This window comes from Hydra vulgaris, chromosome 12, assembly GCF_038396675.1.
Source record: "Hydra vulgaris chromosome 12, alternate assembly HydraT2T_AEP".
NCBI classification, from domain to species: domain Eukaryota; kingdom Metazoa; phylum Cnidaria; class Hydrozoa; order Anthoathecata; family Hydridae; genus Hydra; species Hydra vulgaris.
The window spans coordinates 2,285,868-2,292,511 of record NC_088931.1 but is presented as its reverse complement, the minus strand read 5'-3'; positions in this window follow the sequence as shown (position 1 = coordinate 2,292,511).

Below are 6,644 nucleotides of genomic sequence, written 5' to 3'. Positions count from 1 at the left end.
TTAACACAACATGGTGTGGGTAAATTTTTTTTCCTTTACCCGGATACCCGAGTAATTAAAAAAATAAATACTCGATTACCCGGATAACGTAAAAATACGATTATTTGGACTCACTAATCAAATATCGTTTTGATCAAGCAGGACAGAAACAACTTGAAAAGCTGGAGAAACTTTTGCTTTTTGAAGATGTCACAGATACCATAGCATGGATAAAGAAGAAATAATCAGATATTGACACGGTCTTACTAGATGTGCAACTTGGGCTATACAGAGCAATGTTTGATGAAATTCCAAGGTATGTCAGTGATGTTGTCTCACATCTCACACAGTTTTCCTCTTCTCAATTATCTTCTATTTCTGAAGTTGTCAAATTGCTGAAGCTGATTCTAGTTACTCCAGCAACAAATGCTGTTAGTGAACGAGCATTTTCAAAAATGTGAAGACTCAAAACTTTTCTGAGAACGACGATGAAACAGCAGAGGCTGAATAATTTGGCAGTGTTACACATCTTTTCAAACTGTGCAAACCAACTTTATCCAGAAAAAGTGATAACAGAATTCTATAGTGATCATCCTTATAGAACAAATTTATTCGGATTTTAGTGTCTTTATTTTGAACTTGAACTATAGTACTACATGTGTATAGAGTTTTATGTACCAACAACCTACACTATTTTATATTATTATAAATTATTTCTGGTTATTATCAGCCTTTTGTATTCTCATTTTATATAGAATCTAATATGTACTATAGTACCCATATATTCTCTATTCAACAAATACAAAATGATAATATGTAATTTTTATTTTATTTATTTATTTAATTTCGTCATTAAAAAAATAAGATTTTACAATGTTTTTACAACATAAAAATATAACATTAAAGTTTCGACCGGAGCCGGCCCCGTTAATATAACTAAAAAATTCGATAAAAATGAAAAAGGAAAGTAGAAACTAAAGAGAAAACTGATTTAACAATCAATTTACTATTTGCAGAAAAAAAAGAAGAAAAAAAAAATTTTTTAATTATTTTTTTAAAATTATTATTATTTTTAATTCTCTATTTTATTCTACTTTTATCTTTATTATACACGCACGCACGCACACACACACACACACACATACATGCAAATATATGTCCGTTCATATATACATACAAAACCAAATAAATTCTGTTTTATATTCCATCTACAAATGGCGTAAGTTATAATAAATATTGCATTTACAAATTTATTTGTAAATGCAATATTTATTATCATAATATAGAATAATATCAAACATGTTTTAAGTACCATACAATATAATTAACATGTTGCGTCAATTTATTAGATATTAAATAATTAACATTATCAAAATTTTTAATAAAAGGATAGTAATTGCTTTGTATCAAAATCATATAAAGTGTTGTTTTGTTGCACAATACAATAATAATACAATACAATAAGTGTTGTTTTGTTGCACGTTTAAATTGTTGAGTTGAAGTTAAAGTTTTTATAATACTCGTTAAAACCAAGTTCCATAACCGCGGCCCTCGGCAAGATATCGAAAAATCAGCTTGTTTTAATAATGTTTTAGGTATAAAAAAATTATTTATTGAGTATTTAGTTTCGTATTTGTGGTTTAAAGAAAAAAAGTAAGTTTGGAAAATGCTTGGTAGCATACCATTTTTAAACTTAAACATAAAAATAAGTATATTAAGAATATTTATTTCATAGACATTAGGCACTCCAATTTCTCTTAGTAGTGGTCTGGCACTAGCGTATTTATTTGCATTTAATATCAAGCGACTTGCTCGTTTTTGTATTTTGTAGATTGTATTTAACTTTGAAGGATAAGTACTTGCCCAGATAACGTTGCAGTAGCTGATGTAGCTATGAATAAATGCAAAACAAATATTTTTTAAACAATTTGCGTTCAGGAGATGTTTTGTTTTATACATAATACCAATAATTTTAGATATTTTATTTTCTATTACTTTGATATGATTACTCCAGCTAATATGTTCATTAAGAATTACGCCTAAAAACTTGATTGAGTATTCTCGTTTAAGTTTTGTTTTATTAATTAGTAAATCAGGTAGTTTTAAGGGGAAGATTTCAGATTTTGATAATTTTGTATAAATAATATATTTACTTTTTTTCGACATATAAAAAGAGTTTGTTAGCCTTAAACCATTCGTTCAGGTTCTCAAGTTCTTGATTAACAGTGTTAAATAATAGGCTAATGTTTGTGTGGCTAAAGAATACTTGCGTATCATCAGCAAAAAGGACAAAGTTAAGTATGTTAGAAGATAAATAGATATCGTTAATGTAAACGAGGAATAACAATGGACCAAGAATTGATCCTTGTGGGACCCCACAAGTAATGTTTTCAAGTCGTGTTACAGTGTTGTCATATGATAAAGCTTGTTTCCGATTATTAAGGTAAGAGCGAAACCATTTTAAATTGTTATTTCTTATTCCATAATTATACAGTTTATAAAGAAGAATCTCATGGTCAACTGTGTCAAACGCTTTTGAAAGATCGAGAAAAACCCCAAGGGTGTATTTATTGTTGTCAAACCCATTTAAAATTTCGTTGACAAGTTTGGCTATAGCGTGTTCTGTTGAATGGTGTTTTTGAAAACCATATTGGTTATTATTAAGCAGGTGGTGGTTTAACAGGTAGTTGTAAAGTCTATTGTGCATTATGCGCTCTAATATTTTTGAAATGCATGATAAAATAGAAATAGGCCTGTAGTTAGAAGCTATAGAATCATCTCCGTTTTTAAATATAGGAACAACTTTTGCTAGCTTTAGCTGATCAGGGAATACCCCATTTTTTAAAGACAGATTACAGATATGCAGAAGGGGATATTCAATAATATCGTAGACATTTTTTACAACGTTCACGCTAATGTCATCTAGACCTGGACTTTTGTTTTGTTGTAAAGTATTAAATGCATTTTTAAGCTCATCCGGAGTTATATCAAGCTCGTTCATAACTGACGTTTTTTTTTCTAAATACGATTTATAACATTTTTTTCCAGGAGTTATTTTATTAGCTAGTTTTTCCCCAATTTTTATGAAATAATTATTAAATTTCTCTGCAATATCTATTGCCTTATTGGCTACTGTATCATTCTCGTCTGTTTTTAAGTATTGCGGGAATACTTTGGTGGCATCTTTTTTTTTCCCTGTTACCTCTTTAATTACGCCCCATGTTTTTTTTTTGTGTTACCGCAAAAGTTTTCTAATAAATTGCAATAATAGTTTTTTTTTTGAATGCTTTTTTAATTTTTCAAATAGGTTTTTGTATTGTTTATATATTTTTTCGTTTTTATAAGTCTTTTTTTTCGAAAATTTTTCATAAAGCTTTTTTTTTTTTTTTGAAGGTTTAATAAGACTTTTTGTCATCCAAGGACTTTTAAGGTTTTTGAGTTTAGTTAACTGTTCAAGCTTCGGAAACGCTTTTTCGAACAAACTTGCAAAAGTGAGTTTAAAAATATTGTAAGCTGTGTTAGTATCTTTGCAATTAACAACCTGATCCCAGTTTTTCATTGCTAAGTTGCTTCGGAACTTTGTTAAATTTGTTTAATTTATTTGCCTTTTTGTTATAATCATTGTTTTGTTTTCTTTTTTGTTGTTGAAATTGTTAAGTAGAAAAAATATTGGAAAATAGTCACTCATGTCAGATTTTATTATTCCGCTTTGAATGTTAAATTTTATAGTATTATTTGTAAATATGTTATCGATGAGGGTAGCGGTTTGGAGAGTTACTCGAGTCGGCTTATTTATTAAGGGTACTACGCCGTGCTGTAAGAGATTATTTAAAAAGCATTTGACATTGCTATTAGTTTTTATTTTTAAAAGATCCAAATTAGTATATCCCATTATATATAAGCGCTTATTTTTAGCCAGTTTTAGGTACAAAATTATATGTTTTTTAAAAGATTTTATATTGCTATCTGGTGGCCTATATAAGCCAGTTATATACGCATTTGCTTTATTTTGGTTTGTTAATTCAACCGTGAAAAGTTCACAGTTTGCGTTCAGTATGCTGAGGCTTTCTACTTTTTTAAAGTGTATTGTATTATGTATGTAGAAACATATTCCTCCGCCAGTACCTCTACTACGAGTTTGATGGAGAGCTTTATATCTTTGTAATTGAAAATTTGAGTTTATGGTATTTCCGTCTTTGCACTATGTTTCTAAAAGGCATATTACCGTAAATTCGTGACTTATGTCTTTTAGCATATCTTTAAAGTTTTCAAAGTTTTTACTCATGCTGCGTATATTTAATGTCAGCGCTGAAAATGTATTTTGTGATGCATTTATAAAACAAGATTATTCTTCGATGCTGTAGTAATTAGACTTAAATGAGTTGTTTTCAAAAAAATTTTTGTCCGGGTCGTTGTTATTGTTCAGAAGAAGAGTGTTTTCTTTATTAAAAATTTCAAAATATTTTGTTTCCGTCATTGCCATAATTAAAAATTTAACAGTTTAAAAACATACTCACACACACACACACACACACACACACACACACACACACACACACACACACACACACACACACACACACACACACACACACACACACACACACACACACAGATAGATAGATATATATATATATATATATATATATATATATATATATATATATATATATATATATATATATATATATATATATAGATACATACATACATACATACATACATACATACATACATACATACATACATACATACATACATACATACATACATACATACATACATACATACATACATACATACCTATACACACATACATACACACATATACATATATATATACGCTAAGATATAAATATCAGAAATAAGTGTTATTTTTTTTGGATATTATTTAATTTAATAATTTTGTCATACCTTAAACCAACATTTTCACCATTATTGCGTCTTTCTTTTACTTCAGCCAGGAGTCTTTTCCTAATATTGACAGTCTCATGGGAAAAATCTTCGTTTATATAAGTCTTTGTACCTTTTAGTCTATATGACTCTTTTAGAATTTTTGTTTTATCATTGTATCTTAACAACTTCATTATAACTGTTCTAGAGGATCCTTCTTTTCTGACTCCGTTTCGATGAGCTTATTCGATTTCTATTTCATTTAGTCCCAACTTATTTACTTAAAATAATTTAACTTTCTCCTCAGTTTCATTCCATGTTTCTTTCACACTTTCTGGTAATCCGTCTATTCTTAAATTATTTCTTCTCGATCTATCTTCAAACTTTCTTAGCTTTTCATTTATATTTTGCGTTGTAATGTTTTCCTTTTCTACTCGTTCGTTGTTTTGCTTGTGGATAGTTGCGAGTTTTTTGTCAAAAACTTCATCATGAAAGTTTAAGCTCAATTTTATATCTTCGATATCTTTTACTATTATCTTTATTTTGTTTGCATTTTCTTTAGAGTTTTCTTCTACTTTGTCAAGTCTCTCGTTAATTATTTTTGTATTTGTCCTTAAGATATCTATAAATATTTGTTGTTGTTGTTTGAGCATCGTTTCCATTTCTTTTCTATATTCTAAAAACATTTCCTTTAGTATTTTTTTTAACTTCAACAAGCGTAACTGACATTTTAGATTTATCTTTTATTTTAATAATTTATAAAAACTTAAATAGTAATTGGTTGATAGATATTTGAAGAGCTGTTAAAAAGCGTCTGTTCACTGCAACGTTTTCCGCAAAAAAAAAAAAATTTTAATTTTAATATGTATAATTTTTTAATTTTAATATGTATAACTCCAAAGAAACATATAAAACAACATTTATTTTTGGGGGTACACTAAAGAATTGCGCACTTTTCAGTGTGGCCCCCTCAGTTTATAAAAGCTTCCCAGGCCTCTGTTATATATTAATTTGAAGCATTTTATTGATGCTTTTTTTATGATGGAAAAAAACCGGAAATGTTCGATAAAATAGTCGGTTTTAGAAATTTATTTGATGGAGACATAGTAGTTAAAGTGTAAGTATTTTTTATTAATTTATTAAAAATGTGTCAGTTCACAATGCAAATGAATGATTTTGTTCTAAAGATTATTAGTAAAAAATATTAGTAAAAAAAATTTTTTTTTTTAGTAACACATTTGTGGTACAAGAACAGTGTGTTAGTGTTTTTGAGTACTGTCAGCAATACGCCATTTAATGGAATAAAATTTACCTGCTCCAATCCAAAATAGAGCTTTTATCATTTACTCGCTAAATATTATATTCAGCGAGTATACGATAAAAGGTTGTACAAATAGTTTCAATTGTATTCTACAAAATAGAGTGCTCAAGGTTCTTAAAAAAACAGAGCTATTATAAATTAGCAGAAAATCACTTATCAAATTTTTTTAATCCTGATGAGTCTTAAGACATGAAAACCCAGTGTAAAATATAAAAAAATTTAAGAAGCAATTTTCTTATAGCTCATATATACATATATATATATATATATATATATATATATATATATATATATATATATATATATATATATATATATATATATATATATATATATATATATATATATATATATATATATGTATATATATATATATATATATATATATATATATATATATATATATATATATATATATATATATATATATATATATATATATATATATATA